The sequence below is a fragment of the Aquarana catesbeiana genome, linkage group LG03, assembly GCF_042186555.1.
Source record: "Aquarana catesbeiana isolate 2022-GZ linkage group LG03, ASM4218655v1, whole genome shotgun sequence".
Classification (NCBI taxonomy): Eukaryota; Metazoa; Chordata; class Amphibia; order Anura; family Ranidae; genus Aquarana; species Aquarana catesbeiana.
The window spans coordinates 602,329,848-602,353,929 of NC_133326.1; the positions used below are offsets into that span (position 1 = coordinate 602,329,848).

Below are 24,082 nucleotides of genomic sequence, written 5' to 3' on the forward strand. Positions count from 1 at the left end.
AATTAGGGTAATATGGGCAGGTTGGGAATAATGCTCTATGGAGATTGTGTAGAGTAATAATATATAAAGCCGCATGGTCTCTGGGCTCGGATGCGGTTGCCCCTGGGAGGGAGGAGGAGAGGGGTTTTTTTTTTCTCTCCCTTTCCCCTTTCACCTCCCTATCCCCCCTCTTTCTTCCTTTTTTCTAGGTGATATAGGTAGGGGGAAGGAGTGATGCGCTTGATGTCGAGGAAGGTGGGATTAATAATGGGAAGAGGGGACAAAGCACATAGGGGGGAAAGGTAAAGGAAGGTGGATATATAGGATGGGAGGTAGAAGGAGTAGATATGGTTAAAGGAAGATGAGGTGTATATTCACTATAGATAGGTAAGGGGTGGAGGATGACTTATAGAAGCCTTGTAATTATTTATTTATTTATTTATTTTTGTGTCTGTTTTTTTTTTTTTCTTTTTTGGGTGTTAAGAGTAATATGGACATGGCTCATAGAAGCCTCTTAATTTTTTTTCTCTCTCTTAGTTTGGGTGAATTGGGAGCACATTTAATATAAGGTATTTGGAGGAGGGGGGAGGGGGGAGAAGGGAAGGTTTCCCCCTTTTTTGGGGGGGGGGGGGGGATTGGGAAATGGATAAAGATGTGTTGACTCTTTGTGATAAATATAAATATGCTATGAAGGTGGTTTTAATGGATATGTCAAATTTAATAAAAATGTAGTGATTATAAAAAAAAAAAAAATAATAAGACTTTAAAGTCTAACATAGAATCACTTTTACTGAACCAAATTCTAACTACTCGCATCTCTTTTAGATTGCAAGTTCTTATGAGCATTAGACATTTGCATTGTTTGTTACATTTGGTTAATCATTGTATGTGTATTTATTTAGTACTAATGAGTGCAAACTTGTATAATAGGTTGCATGTAGCATTTCTTTTTTATGTGATGTCCCTTCATGGAAATGCATGTTGCAAATGTTGCAGATTGCAGTAGGTAAAGCGTCTAATGAAAGAAGATTATAGGATGAAGGAATCAAACTGCATTGTAAAACATGCGTGTGTCAGAGTACAGGTCCTCTATACAGTGCACCTTGTGCCTTTTTATGTTTACTGACATTTATATTGATTGTAAACAGAAAGGTGTGTAGTGTGGTCTTTTCCATAATTAAACCTCTTATCCTGCTGAATATTTTCCTAATTTATTTCAGTGAAGTGGATGGTGGGAAACATTGATAAGGACTCTTCACTGTTGTGTGAAAAGACCTGTAAGCCTCCTTCATATTTAAGTTGTTTATTTTACAGGTAAGCGGTTCACATGACACAACACTGACTCGCCGTGCAGGCGTCATACAAAGAGTCAGCTCTTGTGCAATCAAATACCTCTCCAAAGACATTGTGCAACAGCCAGTTTTATGGATTTTCAAGTGGCCTACATTCTTGCTGAAATCTTTCTGACATATACTGTACATAACCAGCAAGGAAGATGGCAAACTCCAACCTTCTGATTTGATTGCCACTGGATTGATGGCATATGTATGTTTCCTTTTACTGTATTGGTGGTGGTGAACCTGGAAGTTTTTGGAGTGAATATAATGGGCTCCATTGACACAACGAACAAATCAGGATAAGTACTGTATATGTAGCGCCCTCCTAGTATAGGTCCTGGGATGTAAATTGTTAGATTAGAGTAATTTGCTCTTAAGTCTAACGGTGGGGCTGGAGGCAAATCTTTCTTCAGCATTCTGCATAACAGAATGCTGAAATTCATTAGTTAGGACTCCTCATGGTGTTCTGGTGCTGGGCAAATAGGCAGCATGAGTATGTAGCAGCCTCAGCCAATTACAGGGGAGGTGACCCTGGGCATGCTGGGATTTGCCTATATATTCAGGGAACATTTGAGTTCTGGGTCCTTCCCAGAGAGTGGAGTGCACCAGCCAGGGGTGAGGCAGGCTAGCCTCCCCTGGCACCTGCTGCCATGCGGCCTTAGGTGTGCGACCTGAGGGCCTGAAGCTAAAACAGGGTGGTCCTGGTACTTCTGAAGAGCTGACTGAAGGGGAGCTGTGCCTGAGAGGATCTGTTTGCAACTCCTGTGAGTACAGACCAAAGATCTATGGGTAGGGTTGCCACCTTTTCTTCAAGTAAAACCCGAACACTTTCGCGGCCTGGGACACTTTTGGGTGCCCTGAAGGAGAGTAGTAATGTGGGTGTGGCCAAATTGATCTTGCTGACATTATCGGCCTGCCCCTCAGTGATGCTGAACCTGCCCCCAGACAGCTGCCACAATTCCCAGACAGCAACAGATTTGTGTGACTATCTTCATTACTTGGGGAGCCACAGCTAGGCCTGAATAATGTGTCCGGGTTTCAGTCTGCCTGAAACCTGGACACATAATTCAAAACCTGGACTGTCCGGGTGAATCCTGGACAGGTGGCAACCCTATCTATGGGCTGTTTCTTTTTGGCTACCCCATGCCGTGCATACAGGGTGGACAAGGTGTGCCTGAGCACACCCTAATCACCCCATGCGCTTTAGCATTATCGATCTGTGTGTCAGTAGGAAGATGGGAAAGATCTCCCTCTTACTGGCTCTGTCATAAAAGAAGTGTTTAAGCACTTCTCTTTCAATGTGCCAGCAGGGAGATCAATATGCCGGGGTCATATATATGTAGACGCACACACATGTGTTTGAGCTTTAGGGTGCACACCCTTATCCAATAGGCTGCACACACCTATGGGCTACCCGTTTGTGCTAGTACATTCAACCAAGGGTCCTACTAAAGAGATCACTGGCTAGTGATCTGAAGAGCTTTGTCTACCTGTCCTTCATTACAAGAGACTTTGCTCATACTCTTTGTTCCTACACTGCTACACAGAAGAAGTCTTCCATCTGCTCCCAGCAAGGGACTTCACCTACTGTTCAATTGTAGATCATCTAAAGTCCTCAAGTTGTGGATAGTTTTGTTCTGGAGTATTCTACTACAAATCCCCTACCCTATCCAAGTTCCTCAAAAATAAAGCTAAGAATAACACCCCTAGACTTGTCTTTGATTACTTCGAGCCTAAGTGTGTGTACCTGGCTACAGGAAATACCTTGTACATGACTGCCAGTGAAGAAAGAAGGACTATCGGGGTAATACTCAAATGGCTGCTACGGGGGTAGCGCTACATATATTTATTTACAAAAATTGACACATAGTTAGCCAGGTTGAAAATAAACACAAGTCCATCTAGTCCACCCAGTAAGTATCCAGTTATCTTTTGTGCGATTAGGAATGCATTCAACTCCTTTTTTTAAAACAATCTACAGAGCTGGGCAGAACTAGTTCATCAGGGAGTCTATTCCACATTTTCACAGCTCTTACTGTGAAAAAGCCTTTCTGTATGTGGAGATAAATCTCTTTTCCTTCACATGTAAAGAGTGTCCCCTTGTCCTCTGTGATGACCTGAAAATGAATAACTCAACACCAAGTTCACTATATGGACCTCTTGTGTATTTATTCATGTTGATCATACCCCCCCCAATCTTCTCTTCTCAAGACAGAATTCATTCAGTTTCTCTAATCTTTCCTCATAGATGAGCTCCCCCATGCCTCTTATCAGTTATCAGGGGCAAAATGATATCTCTCTCTCTGGAGTCCATACCTCTCTTAATACAAGAAAGGGTTTTGCTCGCTTTGGCAACCGCAGCTTGGCACTGCATGCTATTTTTAAAGTGGTTGTAAAGTCACAAGGTTTTTAATCTTAATTCATTATTTAAGATAAAAAGCCTTCTGTGTGCAGCAGCCCCCCTAATACTTACCTAAGCCCCTCTCAATCTAGCAATGTCCATGAGTGCCTCGGCCGTCCAGGACTCTACTTCCTGATTGTCTGAGACACAGCAGCGGCGCCGTTGGCTCCCACTGCTGTCAAAGTCAGTTAGCCAATGAGGAGAGAGAGGGGGGCAAACCGCGGCTCCTTGTCTGAATGGAAACACGGAACTGCGGCTCGGTTTGGGTGCCCCCATAGCCAAGCTGCTTGCTGTAGGGGCACATGGCAGAAGGGAGGGGTCAGGAGCATCCAAGAGGGACCCAAGAAGAGGCAAAACCAACTGCACAGAGCAGGTAAGTATAACATGTTTGTTATTGTTATAGAAAAAAAAGGAGACTTTACAATCACTTTAACCACTAGCCGACCAGCTCACGCAGATATACTGCAGCAGGTCAGCTCTCCTGCGCAAACCAAAGTACCTGTACATCGGTCCGTGCAAGGAGGATTATCTTCCGGCAACCGCGATTGCGGTGAGGAGAGGCAGAACGGGGAACTGCCTATGTAAACAAGAGGATCCCCGTTCTGCCTAGTGACATGACAGAGATCTTCTGTTCCCAGTGATCGGGAACAGTGATTTCTGTCATGTCCCTGGCAGCCCATCCCCCTACATTTAGAACACACCTCTTCTCCTGAGGCTGTCTTCCTCTGATGTGACGTCCCCTGCTGTCTGACATCCCTTATGTAGCAATGGGGGCGTGGCCATCTGATGTCACCCGGAGAGCCCATCCCCTTGTGACGTCACAAGGCGACATAAGGGATGTCAGATAACGGGGGATGTCACAACGGAGGAAGACAACAACAGAAGAAGAGCGTCTTTTTTGTTTTCACCGGGTAACTGGCGGGGAGGAGAAGACAGCTTTGGGAGAGACAGCGGCAGAAGAAGATGGCTCGGGGAGAAGACAGAGCTAATTTTTTTTAAATAAAAGACAGATAACAGCTCTTGTTTTTTTTTTTTACATTTCACTGCATTTTTGGTGAATGGGTAGAGGTACGTTGTACCTGATACCCATTCACATGGGGGGGCGGGATCTGGGGCCCCCTTGCTAAAGGGGCCTTCCACATTCCGATAAGCCCCCCGCCCGCAGACCCTGGCATCAACATGGGGCAAGGTGCTTTGGGGTGGGGGGACGCAGAGTAATTTGAAAATTACTTTCACATGGCTAAATTAAAGAGTCTTATCTTTGCATTAAAGTAGAATTCCAGGTGTTGACTTTAAATAGCTTGTTTGGGCCCAGCTGTCCCAAGCAAACTATTTCCATTACTAATGAATGCGATCGCTGTTTGTGCTGATTCATATTAGAGAGAATAAGCCGAAAGTACCTTAAAATTTCCCTTTGCTTATAGCATTAATTTTTGGAATGAATGGAATTTCCCAATCAAAACCACATTTACTGTTAGAATTTCCATTCGTTCAAGAAAACATTTCTATTCTCCTCTTTCATTCCACTCTTTTTCCATCTATATGGTTGTAATCTATTGTAGATTTGACCCTATTGACTATTAGAAAATTGAAAGAAAGTTCCCAAAAATAAACATTTTTGAAGATTTTTTGTACACAAATTCTATTGATGTATGGCCCACCCTCTTTGTTGCTGCATATTTGAGCTATGCGGTCAGCAAAAGGTTAAATGTTTAATGATAAAATGGCGGCCGTTGTACGATCATTTAAATATTTTGAGTGGCTTTCCACTCTCACAAACCATCCCCCTATGAATACCTATTGTATCAAAGAGGAATTCCAGGTATGGATATTTTATACAGTTACACTGGTCCAGCTTGGCTTAATGTAAACTATGTATATACCATACCTGGCCTACCCCCCCCGGGAAGCTGGAAATCACTGTATAATCAAGTAGACACGGCTAATCTTAGTGATCTCCACTTGCTTCCAGGTCCTGTGCTGAGTGGCTGGCCTGATGCATTGTGAACACAGGAGGTCGGCTGCTCAGCACAGGGCATTATTCAGAGAATATGCATTCTCGCAATGATTGCGAAGAGTTCTCTGATTGGAGGAGGTGGAGAGGCAAGGAGGTGGCATTACACTGTCCACCTCGTTCAATCAGAGAATGCTTTGCAGCGCGGTGCCACTCAGCACAGGACCCGGAAGCAAGTGGAGATCAATGGGTTAGCGATGTGTACTTCTGTGATTTCCAGCTTCCAGGGGCACCAACCAGGTGTGGTACATACATAGTTACATTGGAATCAGTAGTGGACACTCATTAGGGGCGCACGGGCGCCGCCCCCCCTAATCCATGCGCCGGCCCCCTAATCTACATGCAGGGCGCCAGACACATTGATTTCTGTGGATTTTTTTTTTTTAGAAGCATATGATTAGAGCCTGAGGCTCTGATTGGCTTAAAAAAGGGTGGGCACTGCGCCCTGAGCCCACCCTGTTGTGTGACATTAGCAAATTATTATTCGCTAATGTCTTCCTGTTTCTCCTCCCAGACAATCAGGAAGCATGTCCTGAGACCCCATTGGCAGGGAGTCCGAAGACCCAATTGTTTGGGAGGAGAAACGACGGCCAGGACATGGAAGAGACGGAGGGGGGAAGCCGCCATGGGGTAAGTGCAGGGCTAACTGGGGCTTGGCGGGCGAGAGGGTGAGCTGGCGACCGGGGAGGGGGGGTGGGCGGTATTGTCAATGGTGTGCGGTGGCAGGCTGGCGTGACATCTGTGGTCTGGCCTGTCTGTTGCCCCCTGGCCAGTGGAGCACCAGCCAGAATTCTTTCTTTAATAGAGTAAGTATTCACTTACTTGTCATGGTTTGTTAGAGTAAAAAGCCAGACAAAGTATTTGAATGATCAAACAAAAGCCGCCATTTTATCAAAACACGTTTAATCCCTTGCCAACCGCGTAATGCGTGTATGCGGTGACAAAGAAGTTAGGCTTTAATACACAGCTGCTGCACCTATGCATCTACAATGGCCTGATGTTGTGTGCTAAGAGAGCGCTCATTGTGTGCTCCTAGCACATTGACCGAGCTGTCACCACCAGCTCTTGGTCACGGCTTCTGATCAGGAGCCAGCAACAAGGGCTCCCATTCATGGAACCACTGTGAGAGCCAACCAAAGCAGTCATATGATACAGGAGATGTCCTGCCACCTGGGCATATCTCTATTTTAAAGTATATGTAAATGATCACCTTGTAAAACAACCTGTCGAGAAAGGCTTTCCAGCAACCAGAGTGACAGAAGAATACCCCATTAGAAGAGCAGTTCAGCGCACGTGCATGCGCAACGGCGCAAATGACGGTGCTCGGACACACACAGGGACGCGCGCCCACTTCATGACAGCGCTGGGTGCCGAGATGCGCTATTTAAAGGAGACTGACGCCTTGCTGCCTTGCTGTCCGGTGTACAGCGTTTCCTGAGACCCCTGCTACTTGTTACTCTGCACATCTGATTCCTGTTTGACCTGGCTTGTTCTTGACCATCCCTGCCTGCTGCCCGTCTCCGATCCCAGCTTGTCCTGACTACTCTTCTGCTGCTCCTTTGGCCTGTTTGCTGCCTGCCTGCTACTGACCCGGCTAGTACCTTGACTCCTCTTTGACATCTGTTCCTGTACCTGATCTGCCCGCCAGTTTTTGACCCGGCCTGCCTGCACCTGCTCGTGATCGGAACTACAGAACACCTCCCTACCGTCTGCTGTATCCTGCTTCCTGCCTGACTACTGCTCCAGCCTGCCTCCAGCTGCCAGTCTCTTCTGCCTGCCACCAGCTGCCAGTCTCTTCTGCCTGCCACCTGCTGCCAGTCTCCTCTCAGTTCCATCGGAGGTCCGGACCAGCCCCCTGCATTGCTAGCCTGTCAGGCACTTGTGCACCTTTGGATTGCTGAGCCAATGTCAGCTCTATCAGGGGTTCTCGAGTCAGAGGTATACGAGAGGCCGCTCCTTGCATACTGGGCTCCATCACCAGGTATGTGACACAACCCATTTGGTTTAACATAGAAATGAAAAGCAAAACATTTGTGTATAGATATTAAAAGCCATTAAAAATACCTTTTTTTCCTTTTTCTTAAGTGATCACATTCCCTCTCAGCTGCATAGAAGCTGGGGAAGGAAAATCAGAATTACACTGAGCTTCCCAGCAAAAAGCTGTACAGGGGGATGTGTCTGGACAAGTCTGATCATTGGAGGAGAGCAGGCTGAGTTCCCAGCACAATCTAGAGAACTGATGACACCATGCTCTCATGCCTAGCGTGGTCAGTTTTTAATAGGAAAGGGATTTTACATAAAGGAAATTATACAAAGAGAACAGGATATTTTTATATACAAGTACATGAAACAGCATTGATATATCAGGAATATTAAGTGTTGGGTTTAATGCCAGACCCAGTGGCAGAACTACAGCCATAACGACACACGTGGGTGCTATGGGGCCCACAGCCAAGTGGGGCCCGGTGAGGACAGGCGGCTCCGTGGCTGAGAGCAGGTGGCTCTGCGGGTGAGAGCGGGCGGCTCCAAGGGTCCACGGGTGAGAGCACGGGCGGCTCCGAGGGCTGTCAGGCTGCTCAGTTGGTGAGACAGCTGGGCGGCTCATGGGTGAGCGGGCTGGCCAATCAGGGATCTGGCGGGCGGGGGAGCATAGAGATGACATCATCTCACACCGCCCTGCACCCGCCCTGCATCCCTGCAGTGCAGTTCCCCCCTCTCTGTGCAGGCAGCTGTGGGAAGCAGAGAGATGAAATTATCTCTCTGCTGCCTGACTGATAATCTGCTGCCTGACTCTGGGACACAGCAGGAAAGTGACACAGCAAGTGACAATCCGTAACGTGTGGCAAGTGACAATCAGGGATGTGGCAAGTGACAATCCGTAATGTGTGGCAGGTGACGGAGCAAGTGATAATCCGTGACGTGGCAAGTGACAATCCGTAACGTGTGGCAGGCGACGTGGCAAGTGACAATCTGTGACGCAGCAAGTGACAATCTGTAATGTGTGGCAGGTAACATGGCAAGTGACAATCCGTACCGTGTGGCAGGCGATGTGGCAAGTGACAATCTGTGATGTGGCAAGTGACAATCCGTAATGTGTGGCAGGTGACGTGGCAAGTGACAATCCATAATGTGTGGCAGGTGACATGGCAAGTGACAATCCATAATGTGTGGCAGGCGATGTGGCAAGTGATAATCTGTAATGTGTGGCAAGTGACAATCCGGGAGGTGGAAAGTGACAATCTGTAATGTGTGGCAAGTGACAATCCGGAACGTGGCAAGTGACAATCCGTAATGTGTGGCAGGTGACGTGACAATCCGTAATGTATGGTAGGTGACCTGGCAAGTGACAATCCGGGACGTGGCAAGTGGACAATCCGCAACATGTGACAATCTGCATCTGGTGGCAGGCGACATGGCAAGTGGACAATCCGCAACGTGTGGCAGGTGATGTGGCAAGTGACATTCTGTGACAAGTTGCATCTGGTGGCAGGCGACGGTGGCAAGTGACACGCTCAGGGCTCCCACTGATTCTGCATTATGGTGAGTTGAACTATTTCATTTTATATAACAGAACAGAAATTGGTTATGGCATTAGTTTTTTGTGTGTGTGTGTGTGTGTAGGGGGGGGGGGGGGCATATAACATTTTGCTTTGGGGCCCTGTGATTTCTAGTTACGCCCCTGGCCAGACCATTCATTTAAGAAAAGATTATATTTACTTTTTTTAGATAAAATTTTTATGCAGATATCCAAGCCCTGAGACTACTGTTGGGAACTGCCATCTTGGATGCAAAGTCAGCAGACTCAAAGCTGTTAATTACCCTCCACTCCTCCCACAGCTACATAAATGATTATATAGGGAGCGCAGGGGTTGAGGAGCTGGGCCAGCACAAAGAACAACAAGACACTTCCAGAAGAGCAAAGGCCCGTGACATGCAAGGAGAGAGAGGGCTGTGACTCTTCTTGAATTAGTCACATTGTCCGTCAAGTTCAAGGGCACATTGCAAATGAATTACAAAAAAAAAAAAAAAAATTTCAAATATTGATTTTCCTGAGCTTTTACCTTTCAGTTTTTAAAATGGTGACAGGGTCTCTTTAAATTAAGAAAGAAGTGACACTTCTGACCTCTCCTTCTGAAAATGCTGGTTTACTGGTTGTCGTGCTGAAGGTAATTGCAGCGGGGATACAGTTGTGATCCCACCACAGAAGTCCCATAAGATTTTTAATAACCAAGGATAACATTTTCCTTCAGTTCATGAAAAATGAATTACTGTTTCAGTTGGAGTTGTCCTTTAACAAAACATTAGGAGACAGAAAAATTAGTTTGGAAGGCCTGATTTTTGCTTCCATGTAAGATCAAATAGATGCAAATTAATATTTCAATTTGCAAATCGACTAAATAGGAAATCCATCTCACAACAAGAAACTGAGGATGTGGGGATACTGAGGATACCTATAGCATTGGAAAAGTGGTTTGGTTAAATGCAAATTTACTTTAGACTAGAGGTAGAACAACAGCTCCACCTGCTGGAGACACTGGGGCTTAACACTGCCTCTTTCATGTACAAGTGGTACTATGATAAAATACATGCAGAGTGATGAACAATGTGGTAAGAGAATTCTAAACCATTACAACCTGAACAAAGGAACAGATCACATATGGAGATCTAGAGTCTTGGGCTTAGTGGGGATGTTACAAGATAACCTAAAGTATTCAAAAACATTTAATATCTTGCAGTAGAAACAGGAAATTGACTTTAAAGTATAATTAAAGTGGTTGTAAACCCTTAGAAAAAAAAAAAAAAAAACATGCAAGACAAAGGCATAATGAGCTAGTATGCATAGCATACTAGCTCATTATGAATTACTTACCTTAGATCGAAGCCACTCCGGCGGCCGACATCTCTCCGGGGGGTTACTTCCGCGTAACACGGCTCCGGCGCTGTGATTGGCCGGAGCCGTGATGACGTCACTCCCGCGGGATCCCCCGGTGTCGGCACAGTATAACTGAAGCAACGCCACGTATGTGCCATTGCTTTAGTTTGCTTAAGTGCGCATGTGCCGATGACGTCGGCACATGCAAATACAGGTATGTCTCCTAAACCATGCAGGTTTAGGAGATATCCGAGATAGCTACAGGTAAGACTTATTATAGGCTTACCTGTAGTATCAAGTGGTTGCAAAGGGTTTACAACCATTTTAAGACAACACTTTATATTTAGATTTGGATCGAGTGGTGAGGGGTTAGAACCACGGTCAGGTTTTTATTGTTGTCTGTGTCCCCATTATGGAGAATTACTCTAATCACCAATGTCACCAGGAATGATAATGAGGGTAAATCCAAATGTTTGAGTTGCCACCAGAACAGGGACACGGGTGACATTTTCTGATGGGGAGACCTATTCCTGTGACAACTGTCTAAGGCCGCATACACGGGCGGACTTTTCACCGGACTGGTCCGACAAGCCGAATCCGGCGGACAATCCGACCGTGTGTGGGCTTCATCGGACCTGCAGCAGACTTTTTCGGTCAAAAATCTGACGGACTTTAGATTTGAAACATGTTTCAAATCTTTCCGACGGACTGGAGTACGGACGAAAAGTCCACTCGTCTGTATGCTAGTCCGACGGACAAAAACAAACGCTAGGGCAGCTATTGGCTACTGGCTATGAACTTCCTTGTTTTAGTCCGGTCGTACGTCATCACGTACGAATCCATCGGACTTTGGTGTGATCGTGTGTAGGCAAGTCCGTTCGTTGGGAAAGTCCGTCGGATAGACCGTCAGACCAGTCCTGTTGAAAAGTCCGCCCGTGTGTATGCTGCATAAGGGCTCGTTCACACCAAAACGCGGTGCGTGTGCATTTCCCACACAGAGTTCAAAACTCACTGGATGTGAGATTTTCTGTGGCTGTCAATGTATCACTAAGGACACCCCAAACGCAGATCTGAAATGCAGTGTGTTTGACTGGATCCTCTTGTTTCCTGGCTGCTGGATCAATGCCATGTTCATTCTGCTCCTTGCTATGGATACACAAGCAATTTTTTTCTTACAAATACTGTATATGTGACTTAAATCTTGTATTAGATTGTATTCAGTAGTTGAGCAATGCTGCACAGATTTGCTGTCAAAACGATGAGACATAAGATCAGACATTGTGATCTTTATCATGGGTAAAATTATTTCCGAATGGAGGACTGGATGTCAAACAATGCTAGAAAACGCGCCTTGACTGCTGTTGCCAAGATTTTGTTTAGACACCTTGGAACTTTCATTTCTCTTTACAGCCACAAGATGGCGATAACAATATACATACATAGTTGGTTGTTGTTTATGGTAACAATATGCAGTAAAGAAAAAGCGTAACAAAGAAGGCTTTTCCAGGAAACTACCATCATAAACCTCCCTATTGTAGGTTGTAAGGTATATTTAATGACTTAATTGTTAGGTTCTCCTTCTGTGGTTATAGTATTGAAAAAGTCTTCAACAGCAAAGAAGAGTAATGGAAATGATCATGGAAAATCAGCTCAGCTAGTTATTCAATGAAGAGGACTCCATTGTTCTTTCTGGTGGGAAAGTTTCCACTTTTCACAAAGGGATCAACACTTCAGAGTGGCAGAAGCCCCAACTCCCATCCTCACCCAAAAGTGTTCTCAAGTCCCAAGTCCTCTGGGTGACACTTCCCTAAAGAGAAATGACTTCTCAGATGGTGAAGAAACCCCCTTCGATGAGCTTTATTCTCCTGACCCCCTACACTGCATTCACTATGCTGTACATTGTATACTGTTGCTCTGTATATGCTATATTGTAAATTATACTCCTGACCTCTGTACTATATACGCTAGGATGTACATTATACTCTTGACTGCACTATGTATGCTATGTTGTACAATATACGCCTGACCCCTGCACTGTATTTGCTTTGTTGTATGTTATGCTCCTGACCCTTGCACCGTATATAGTGTATGGAAACATGTATTCACACCCCTTGAAATTTTCCACATTTTGTCATGTTACAACCAATAACGTAAATGTATTTTATTGGAATTTTATGTGATAGACCAACACAAAGTGGCACATGATTGTGAAGTGGAAGGAAAATGATAAAATGGTTTTCAACATTTTTCACAAATAAATATGTGAAAAGTGTGGTGTACATTTGTATTCAGCCCCCCTGAGTCAATAGAACTGTAGAAACCACCTTTTGCTGCAATTACAGCTACAAGTCTTTTTGGGGATGTCTCTACCAGCTTTGCACAACTAGAGTGTGACTTTTTTTTTCATTCTTCTTTGCAAAATAGCTCTGTCAGATTGGATGGAGAGCGTCTGTGAACAGCAATTTTCAAGTCTTTCCACAGATTCCCAATTGCATTTAGGTCTGGGCTTTGGCTGAGCCATTCTAACACATGAATATGCTTTGATTGAAAGCATTCCATTGTAGCTCTGGCTGTATGTTTAGGGCCGTTGTCCTGCTGGAAGGTGAACCTCTGCCCCAGTCTCAAGTCTTTTGCACACTCTAACAGGCTCCTTCCATCTTTCCATCAACTCGGACCAGCTTCCCTGTCCCTGCTGAAGAAAAGCATTCCCACATGATGCTGCCACCACCATGTTTCACGTTGGGGATGGTGTGTTCAGGGTGATGTGCAGTGTTAATTTTCCGCCACACATAGCATTTTGATTTTAGGCTAAAAAGTAACATTTTGGTCTCATCTGACCAGAGCACCTTCTTCCACATGTTTGCTGTGTCCCCCACATGGCTTCTCGCAAACTACAAACAGAACTTCTTATGACTTTCTTTCAACAATGGCTTTCTTCTTGCCACTCTTCCATAAAAGGCAGATTTGTGCAGTGCACTACTAATAGTTGTCCTGTGGACAGATTCTCCCACCTGAGCTGTGGATCTCTGCAGCTCCTCCTGAGTTACCATGGACCTCTTGGCTCTTCTCTGTTTAATGTTCTCCTTGCCCGGCCTGTCAGTTTAGGTGGACGGCCATGTCTTGGTAGGTTTGCAGTTGTGCCATACTCTTTCCATTTTCGGATGATGGATTGAACAGTGCTCCATGAGATGTTCAAAACTTGGGATATTTTTTTATAACCTAACCCTGATTTAAACTTCTCCACACCTTTATCCCTGACCTATATGGTGTGTTCCTTGGCCTTCATGATGCTGTTTGTTCACTAAGGTTCTCTAACAAACCTCTGAGGGCTTCACAGAACAGCTGTATTTATACTGAGATTAAATTACACATAGGTGGACTCTATTTACTAATTAGGTGACTTCTGAAGACAATTTGTTCCACTAGATTTTAGTTAGGGGTATCAGAGTAAAGGGGGCTGAATACAAATGCACGCCACACTTTTCAGATATTTATATGTAAGAAAATTTGAAAACAATTTATCATTTTCCTTCCACTTCACAATTATGTGCCACTTTGTGTTGGTCTATCACATAAAATCCCAATAAAATAAATTTACGTTTTTGGTTGTAACATGACAAAATGTGGAAAATTGCCAAGGGTATGAATACTTTTTCAAGGCACTGCATATGCTATGATGTATATTATATTAATCTGAGAGACAGGGTCCTAAATAGCTTTATTAAACTTGATTATTTTTATCCCACTGACACCACTTATGTGGCTTATTTAACTTCCACTGGCACCATAATGGGCCTTTTTTTACCACTGTCACCGACAATAAGGAGTTTATTTTATCCCACTGTCACCGACCAATAGGAGTTTATTTTATCCCGCTGTCACCAACAATTAGAAGTTATTTTATCCCGCTGTGACGGACCAATAGGAGTTTATTTTATCCCGCTGTCACCAACAATAAAGAGTTTATTTTATCCTGCTGTCACCAGCAATAAGGAGTTTATTTCATCCCACTGTCACCAACAATATGGAGTTTATTTTATCCCTCTGTCACCAACAATAAGGAATTTATTTTATCCATCTGTCACCAACAATAAGGAATTTATTTTATCCAACTGTCACCGACAATAAGGAGTTTATTTTTTCCCACAGTCACCGACAATATGGAGTTTATATTATCCCACTGTCACTGACAATAAGAAGTTTATTTTATCCTACTGTCACCGACAATAAGGAGTTTATTTTATCCCACTGTCACCGACAATATGGAGTTTATATTATCCCACTGTCACTGACAATAAGAAGTTTATTTTATCCTCCTGTCACCGACAATAAGGAGTTTATTTTATCCTACTGTCAACGACAATAAGGAGTTTATTTTATCCCACTGACCCTTATTTCCACACACCATGATGGGGTTTATTTTTACTTCCATCAATGGTGGAACTTATTTTACCCTCACTTTGTCCACGGTGTACCACCAGGCACGATTTTGTTTATACACAATGCAACACATAAGGAGAAGGGCACTGCAAATCATATGTCATAAAGTCACACCTATATTTGCCATTTCCACTTTTAGCCATACCCTATGCGTCTGGTCCCCTCTTCCACTCCATGCACCACATTTTTTGTATCCAAAATATCCTTCCTGGTTCTTACTATATGTAACACTTACCCCCTAAGGAGCTGATGGTTTTGATTGGGCCTGTACTCTGCTTTAGCACCCCCAATACTTGGCTCAATCCCCTTGACACAGCTGTGGTGCAGTGTTGGTGTGAAGCTAGCAACACAGGATAACCACACAATGTACAATATTACAATAGTGTACCTTTACCTTTAATATCCATTGTTCCACCTGCAGGGAAAAAGGAACAACGCTTCACACCAATTGTAATTAACCAGAATGTATTCTTTACTGGAACTGGTATAAAACAATAATTACAATGCCGTACCGTCACACAAACGTAATGCAACAGCACAGTGAATATTCACAACAATCTTAACACATAAGGAACTCCTAGATGACCCATACAGGAGCGTCTCCAAGTGGGACCAATGCTCAGAATGACAATGTCTTGACTCTGAGCACCATCCCACTTCCAGCACGCTGTAATAAACACTGTAAGGCAAAGTTATCTACCCAGCCCAACACAATTGGTAAAGAGCTCCCCCTGCTTGATAATACAGCAGTAACTTTAATCATGTAAAGTATATGTGTACTCCTTCCCTGGGAATGAACTTCCAGCGGCAGTCACTTAGTAATGAAATCAGGCTTGAGGCCTGTGTAAGTGTAACTCTATTTAATTGAACTGTTCCGTGGGACTACCAGTCCCAGCAATACTCTGCAATCAGTTTAAGTGTGTGAAATGCGGTACAAACTTCTGGGCATCAGCCCTCTCACCACACTAGGTCCAGACGGATGGATGCCTCCACTCCACAAGATCTCAGTTTGTTTGCTGCGGCCACGCCGTCACGCTGTTCCGTTCACAAGATGACCGGGAGTCCTCAGTTAACTCCGTCAAGGGTCTCTGGATCCTTCCCGATCCGACCACACTGCTGCTTCAGCAGGCTGTGGCGTGAACTTCTCCTCAGGCTTCAAGTTTGCTCCGCACAATGTAGGCCGCGGCTCTGTGGGACACACACCCCCACAGGGCCCTGCTGGCAGACAATGCATCCCAGGAACAAGAGAAAGAAAATGGCCACATGGGGCCTTTTATTGTCTACCCAGTATGCAGTTCAGTCACCCAGTGTTCATGGGTAGGTAGATGAGCATTCTGGGTAAGTGAGTTCTTTCACAAGGTAAACATTAAGTCACTTCCTGCTTAGCTTGTGTGAAAAATAAAGAAGTCTATTCACATTTTTACCACTGGAGGGAGCCAAATACCAGTATATAACATTGTCTATCACTTTTGCATTATATGGCATTAGAAAGTAAAAATATCAGCGCTACATACTCCCCCTGCTTTAAATCTTTGGTCCCCAAAGACATTTAAAATCTTATCTCTATAACACATTTTTTGCCTCTAGGCGATTGTACAATACCAACAGAGGAGCCTCCCACCAATTCTCATATGATGGGAGATGGTTCTGTGTACCCACAGCTGACACTATGGTGTCTGGTACAGATGTGTCAAGGGGTGACATGGGGTTTTCTCTTTCTGAATTGGCATTAGAAGGATCAGCCATCTCAGAGTTTCTTTTGCTGGTAACTTGGCTCACCTCAGAACATTCGCCCAATGTATCGTAAGTTAGTCTTTTTGGTGGGCGAATGTCTCTTTTAACCCTTTGTCCTTTGGGCATTTTCAGCACTTTTGAGCAAGCATTCTCATTTCTCAATTTAGGCTCTTGCACTTCACTGTCAGTAGGAGTCAATTGCTCTTCCGAGTGCCCAGTTAGTGGCACAAATTCTGAGGCTTCTGCCCTAAGAGTTCCATTATTTCCTCCTCCTGCCTGAGGTGAAACAACGGCTTCAGTTTCAGGTATCTCCGATGACCACAGCCAGCTTATCTGTTTCTTCTCCCTCACAGTCTTCAATTTCGAAGGGTTCAGGCTGAGACCTAGTTACTGGTCGACGTACAGCAGTGGATGTAGATGGTAGATCCTCCCGTGAAGTTATCCTGACCGCTTCTGTGAGAGGTAGAAGGTGGTTCCGATGCCAGGTCTTAAGTGGTCCAGTCCTCCCTTCCGGTCTGATCTCATACACTGGGATCCCTGGAAGCTGTCTACACACAACATATGACTGTGACCTCCAACGGTCAGCCAGCTTATGTTTCCCTGGGATGCCCAAATTTCTTAATAGGACTCGGTCACCAGGTTGCAGGTCCTGAATCCGTATTTTGAGGTCGAAGTTCCTTTTGTTCCTACTTCCTCTGGTATCCGACGTGGCTCGAGCTTTTTCATATGCGGTCTTCAGACTCTTCCGCAATCTATTCACATATCCTCGATGAGAAGTCTCTGAGGTGTGATCCAAAAAGGTTTCAAAAGCCAAGTCTATTGGTAACTTGGCTTCCCGCCCAAACATCAGACGGTAGGGTGAATACCCTGTAGCGTCACTCCTATTGCTGTTGTAAGCATGTACTAAGGCAGTGATGTGCTTACTCCATGCGGTTTCTGTTCAGAGGCCAGTATCCCCAACATGTTGAGAAGGGTTCTGTTAAACCTCTCTGGTTGAGGGTCCCCTTGTGGATGGTAGGGAGTGGTCCTAGACTTCTGGATACCTAGTAGATCCAACAGTCGTTTGATCAGAGTCTCTTCCCTGATCTGAATGAATCCGTTGAGGTAGGCCATAGTGGATGAAGAACTTTTCCACCAGGATCTTTGCCACTGTAGACGCCTGCTGATCTTTTGTAGGGAATGCCTGAGCATAGCGTGTAAAGTGATAAGTGACTACTAGGACGCTTCCCTGCCCACTCAAATCAGATTCTAGACATAGGAGGTCTATGCATACCAGATCCATTGGCCCTTGACTCTCTAAATGGCCCATTGGGGCGGCTCGCTGGGGCAAGGTCTTCCATTGTATGCACCTGAGGCAAGAGCTCTCCACTTCCATCCTCAAGTGAGGCCAATAGAACCTGTCTCTTACTAGCTGAAGGGTCCTTTCGAATCCCAGATGTCCATGATGGTCATGTAAGGCGATCAGCACCCTCTCCCTATGTTTCTCTGGCAAAAACAATTGCCACTTCTCTTCAGGATCTTCAGAGGGGCCCCTTCAGTGGACCACCCCTTGCTGCAGCTGCAACAGATCCCACTCTTTATGCAGCAGGTGAGCTCCCTTCTGAGGGCTCTTGAGTAGTAGATCAGGGTGTTGGCTCTCCAAAGCCTTTAGTGCCAGGCTACAGAGTGGATCTTCTTGTTGGTCTAACCGGAGGTCCTTTCTGGATAGCTTAGGTAAACCCTCCTCCACAATCTGAATGACATTGCAGTAGCACTTGGGCACCCCCACAGCAGACACTCCGATTTCCTCAGCTCTAGCTCCACCTTTCCCGTGTTGCTCTGCCCCTTCACAACTTGGCTGCTGTGACAGGGCGCCCAGTTGACTCCTTCACTGGGGCCCTCTGAAGTTTTCCGCCGGCTTTTGGCATTTTGTTTCAGCTTTTGGACTTGGGCATACTCGCCTATGATGCCCAACCCCACCACAGTTGAAACAGGACTTGTTTTTTTCCGCGACTGCAGGGCTTTAACCCCCCTGGCGGTATTCCCGAGTCTGGCTCGGGGTGAGATTTTAGTACCAAAAGAGGTAACCCTGAGCCAGACTCGGGATCGCATCGCTGGATCCTGGAAGACGCGACTCACCTTGTCTCCGGGATCCCGCGATGTTCTCACACTGTGTTTGGCGGCCGGATCTTCCGCCCGATGCACTGTGTGCTCTGTGTGCCCTGGCTTCCGTTCCCTGCGAGCGTAGCGACGCAGGGGGTGGAACCGGCGGCAAATTCAAATAGTATATAACACAAACACACTGATACATTGTAATCCTATTGGATTACATTACTAAATATAGTAAATATAATAAAATTGACCTCAGATTGCCCCCCAGTGCTTTGTCCAGTGCCCCTGCCTGCAGTTTTACTGTACTTTGTGTCTGGAAACTGCAGAGCGACCATGGCATCCAAAAAGCGCGCTTCAACCTCAAAAGCGACATATGACCTGCTGGAAAACAGCGACAGCGAGACAGAATCGCTTGCAGAAGTGAGTGATAGCGAATCATGGGGAAGTTCATCATCAGGCACGGAAGGCGATTTCAGCGATGATCCTGCAACTTTGCCCAGCGATGTGCGGACTTGGTGCTCGATTGATTGCGGTACGGAGCACACAGCACCCCCAAGATTCCCGTTTACCGTAGCGCCTGGTATCAAAGTGGAGGTTGAAGATGACAGCCCCTTGGGATACCTCCAACTCTTTTTGACTGATGAGGTCATAGAAAGAATTGTTACGGAGACAAACCGATACCAGGAGCAACAAGCTGCTATACCTCAGAGGTTTTCAAGGAGCAGAAAATGGGAACCAGTGACCAAGGAGGACATCTGGAAGTTTCTGGGCCTAATTATTCTCCAGGGAGTGGTGGTGAAACCCCTGCAGAAATGGTACTGGACAACCAACAAAATATTAGCCACTCCTTTTTTTGGCACCATCAAGTCGGAATACAAATTTTCTCTCATAATGAAATATCTGCATTTTCAAAATAATGACGAATTTGATGAGACTTCTCATCCAGCTCCAAAACTGAAAAAAATTTGGGACTTATATCAAATTATTCAGAAAAATTTCCAGCAGACCTATATACCAGACAGAGACGTCAGTATCGACGAAAGTCTTATGGCCTACAAAGGAAGACTTAGCTGGATACAGTACATGGCATAAAATCATTCATGCTCTGTGAAGCCAGCACTGGTTATATATGGAATTCGGTCCTTTACACCGGCAAAGGGACCAAATTCAACGACAGATTCAGTCAATATGGAATGGCAACCGCTTCTGTTCTCACTTTGATTGAGCCATTGTTGAATCAGGGGTACTGTGTAACCACAGATAATTTTTATACTATCAGAACTCTATGAGTTCCTTCTACAACACAAGACGGATGCATACGGGACTGTTAGAGCTAACTGGCGTGACATGCCGCCAACCTTTGCCAATAAAAAGCTCAAGGCAGGAGAAATAGTTGCCTGGCAAAAAGGCAAAATGATGGCACTAAGATGGCGAGATAAAAAAGATGTGTGCCTAATGAGTACCATTCACAACACCTCTACTCTCATGGTACATACAAAAGGTGGAAAAGACGTTATGAAACCTCAACTCGTAATGGACTACAACAACACAATGGGAGGTGTTGACAGAGCTGACCAGGCCATGACTTTTTACCCTGCTATGAGAAAGCAACAAAAAAAATATTACAAAAAAATCTTCAGGCATCTTCTTGAACAGTGCCTGTGGAACGCTTTCATTCTTCTAAAAAAAAAGAGTGACAGGCCTATGATTCATGCAGACTTCGTTTGGAAAGTTGCAGAACTCATATTTCTGAAGCACCAAACACCCACCACTGTAAATAGATCTGGACGTCGTGCTGCTGGCGTTGTGAACCCGGAACGTCTGACAGGTCGACACTTTATGGACCACATTCCACCAACGGAAAAGAAGGCAGCACCCACAAGGATGTGTGTGGTTTGCTGCTCTAAACGTGACGACACAGGAAGGAAAGTCAGAAAAGAAACCCGGTTCTACTGTCCTGACTGTGACGTCGGACTTTGTGCTGTACCCTGTTTTAAAATTTACCATACCCGAGACGTTTACTAAAGCAATATGACTACTAATATTGCACTCTTGTTTGGCCAAAAAAAATGTCAGTGTTTTTGATTTATATTATTTACTAAAATTTATTGAATAAAAAGTATTATTACTATTATATTATATTATTATTTGTTATTATTTATAGTTATTTATTATGTTATAATTTATGATTTTGTGTTTTAAACTTTATCATACCCAGGATGTCTACTAGACTCTTGTTTGGACAGATTTCAGTGAGTTATTCCTAAGAATTACAGGCCAACAATATAAAACGCCACATTTTGCAAAAATAATGGTACCGCTTTCAGCACCTAAAATCTGAAATAATCATACCGCCAGGGAGGTTAACAGTGTTTTTGGTACTTAATCTCCTCCATCAGGTGGAATAGTGGGCCTGGCGGTCAGCAGAGCCATCATCACCTGAGTCTTGAGAAGCTCAATCTGAGGGTCGCCATCAGTTGCACCAGCCGTCCTGACTCCAACAACAGGTTTTGCCCTTTGGATTTTTCCTTTTTTCCTCTCAAGGATGGGCTCCTCTTCCTGCACAAATCGGATCAGGTCTGGGTACTTCAGGATGCCACCATCTTGGCGGGTTCTTAACTGGAGTGTGATGGGGTCCAAAGGCTGGGCACCCCTCAGGACTTGCTTGGCTCGGACTTCATCCACCTTCCAGGGGTCTAAACCCTTTTTCAGCAAGATCTGGTGTATGATTTTATCCAAGCGCCTCAAATATTCTGACAGCTTCTCTCCTTCATCCTGGTAAGTGTGCTCCAATTGATAAATTAGGTTGGAAACTTTTTCTGTCTGCCCAAACACATCCTGCAGAATGTCTAAGTAGTCCTGAGCCACACAGTCCCGTTTGCTGAGCTTCAAATTTCGGATAGCTTCCGAAAGCAGGCCCTCTTAAGCTCTCTGCGATTCTATGCTTCTTGTGAGCCTCAGGGATGTCCCATTCATCTAGGGCTTGTGTGGACTGCTCCAGCCATTCTTCAAAGCTGTCTTCCTCTGTGGGTATGGGCCATTTTCCAGAGAAAATGCTAAGTTTCTGGTATGCATTTCCTGAGTATGTGGGGTGTCCCTTCTGGCATTTGGCCACAAAGCCCCCCAGGGCTGTGAAAAGCTCTGGTTTAACCACGGCCAGAGGTGACTGGGTGGACACCTTTGCTTTTGCTGATTTCACCTGCGTGGAGCTGGTGGGGCTTTCACCTGGTCCCTCCGGGTGTGTCAGGTAAAACTTGGTCTCATCAGCTAATTTCACACTGGTGCCTTTAAAGTTCTCAGGGACTCCCTTTCTCCACTCCAACAGGGCGTAGGTGCGGGAGGTCTCATGGTCTGGCCTTACAGCAACCACCACTGCCTTTCTATCTGGGGACAATGCCTTCACCACTTTGCTGATTTGTGCTTTCTCCCAGACATCTCCCCAGAGCTCAATCGCCATGCTCGCTTCTGAGCGGGAGCCTTCTGCTTCGCACCACTGCGTCACTGTGAGGGGGTCCATTCTAGGGCTATGGAGGGTGGGCTTGATTGCAGAGTAACAGTTATCCCGGACGAGCCCCCACATGTAGCACTTACCCCCTAAGGAGCTGCTGGTTTTGATTGGGCCTGTACTCTGCTTTAGCACCCCTTGACACAGCTGTGGTGCAGTGTTGGTGTGAAGCTAGCAACACAGGATAACCACACAATGTACAATATTAAAATAGTGTACCTTTACCTTTAATATCCATTGTTCCACCTGCAGGGAAAAGGGAACAACGCTTCACACCAATTGTAATTAACTAGAATGTATTCTTTACTGGAACTGGTATAAATGAATAATTACAATGCCGTACCGTCACACAAACGTAATGCAACAGCACAGTGAATATTCACAACAATCATAACACATAAGGAACTCCTGGATGACCCATACAGGCGCGTCTCCCAGTGGGACCAATGCTCAGAATGACAATGTATTGACTCTGAACACCTTCCCACTTCCAGCACGCTGTAATAAACACTGTAAGGCAAAGTTATCTACCCAGCCCAACACAATTGGTAAAGAGCTCCCCCTGCTTGATAATACAGTCCTTCCTTAGTGTGATGGAATGCAAGGCCTTGCAATAATAGAGGTAGTCCTTTATCTTCTGTCTTCTGCTAGCTATTGTGTTGTAATACTTATAATTCGCAAGATTTCCGACCAATAAAGCAGTGTAGAATAATGTACAGCAGTAACTTCAATCATGTAAAGTATTTGTGAACTCCTTCCCTGGGAATGAACTTCCAGCGGCAGTCACTTAGTAATTAAATCAGGCTTGAGGCCTGTGTAAGTGTAACTCTATTTAACTGAACTGTTCCGTGGGACTACCAGTCCCAGCAACACTCTGCAATCAGTCTAAGTGTGTGAAATGTACAAACTTCTGGGCATCAGCCCTCTCACCACACTAGGTCCAGACAGATGGATGCCTCCACTCCACAAGATCTCAGTTTGTTTGCTGCGGCCACGCCGTCACGCTGTTCCGTTCACAAGATGACCGGGAGTCCTCAGTTACCTCCGTCAAGGGTCTTTGGATCCTTCCCGATTGACGCTGTGGTGTGAACTTCTCCTCAGGCTTCAAGTTCGCTCCGCACAATGTAGGCCGCGGCTCTGTGGGACACACACCCCCACAGGGCCCTGCTGGCAGACCAAGCTAACCCCAGATGAAAGAAAAATGTTGATTATCTTAATGTTGATGAAAGCCAGATTTACGGTAACTAGGCTATATTGAGAAAATAACACTTCCTAATAAGTCACGCCCACCTTAGATAAACCCCGCTCAATCTTCACCATCCACTCACCTACATGGACAAAAAGGTGGCAAGCCAAGTATGTGTATGTGTGTGTTACACACTAAAGCTGGCCATACACTAACATTTTGTTAATGGAGGAATCTCCCCCCGCTGGTTATTGCATTCTGACAATTCAAACCCTGGTTAGATTAGCTGACAATTTTCTTCCCCAATGTCCATGGTGCCAATTGGACCAGCCATGGAACTGGATGAAACTTGTTCTGTGTATGGCCAGTCTAGGGAGTTTTTCTTATCTGTATATATCTATCTATATATATAGATAGATATATATCTATCTATATAGATATATGTCTATATATATATATATCTATAATATATATAGATATATATCTATATATATATAATAACACATATTTACATTCACTGCA

At 45.0% G+C, this 24,082-nt stretch overlaps 1 protein-coding gene across 1 annotated transcript in view; it reads right to left on the reverse strand.

Annotated features, from left to right (window-relative positions):
* Window positions 1-7,870, reverse strand: part of SFTPB (surfactant protein B) — a 41,354-nt gene extending 33,484 nt beyond the window's left edge. Inside the window, exon 1 of the mRNA XM_073622097.1 lies at window positions 7,796-7,870. The gene's annotated coding sequence lies outside the window, so the exon portion shown is untranslated. The remainder of the gene's footprint in view (window positions 1-7,795) is intronic.
* Between the last annotated feature and the right edge of the window lie 16,212 nt (window positions 7,871-24,082).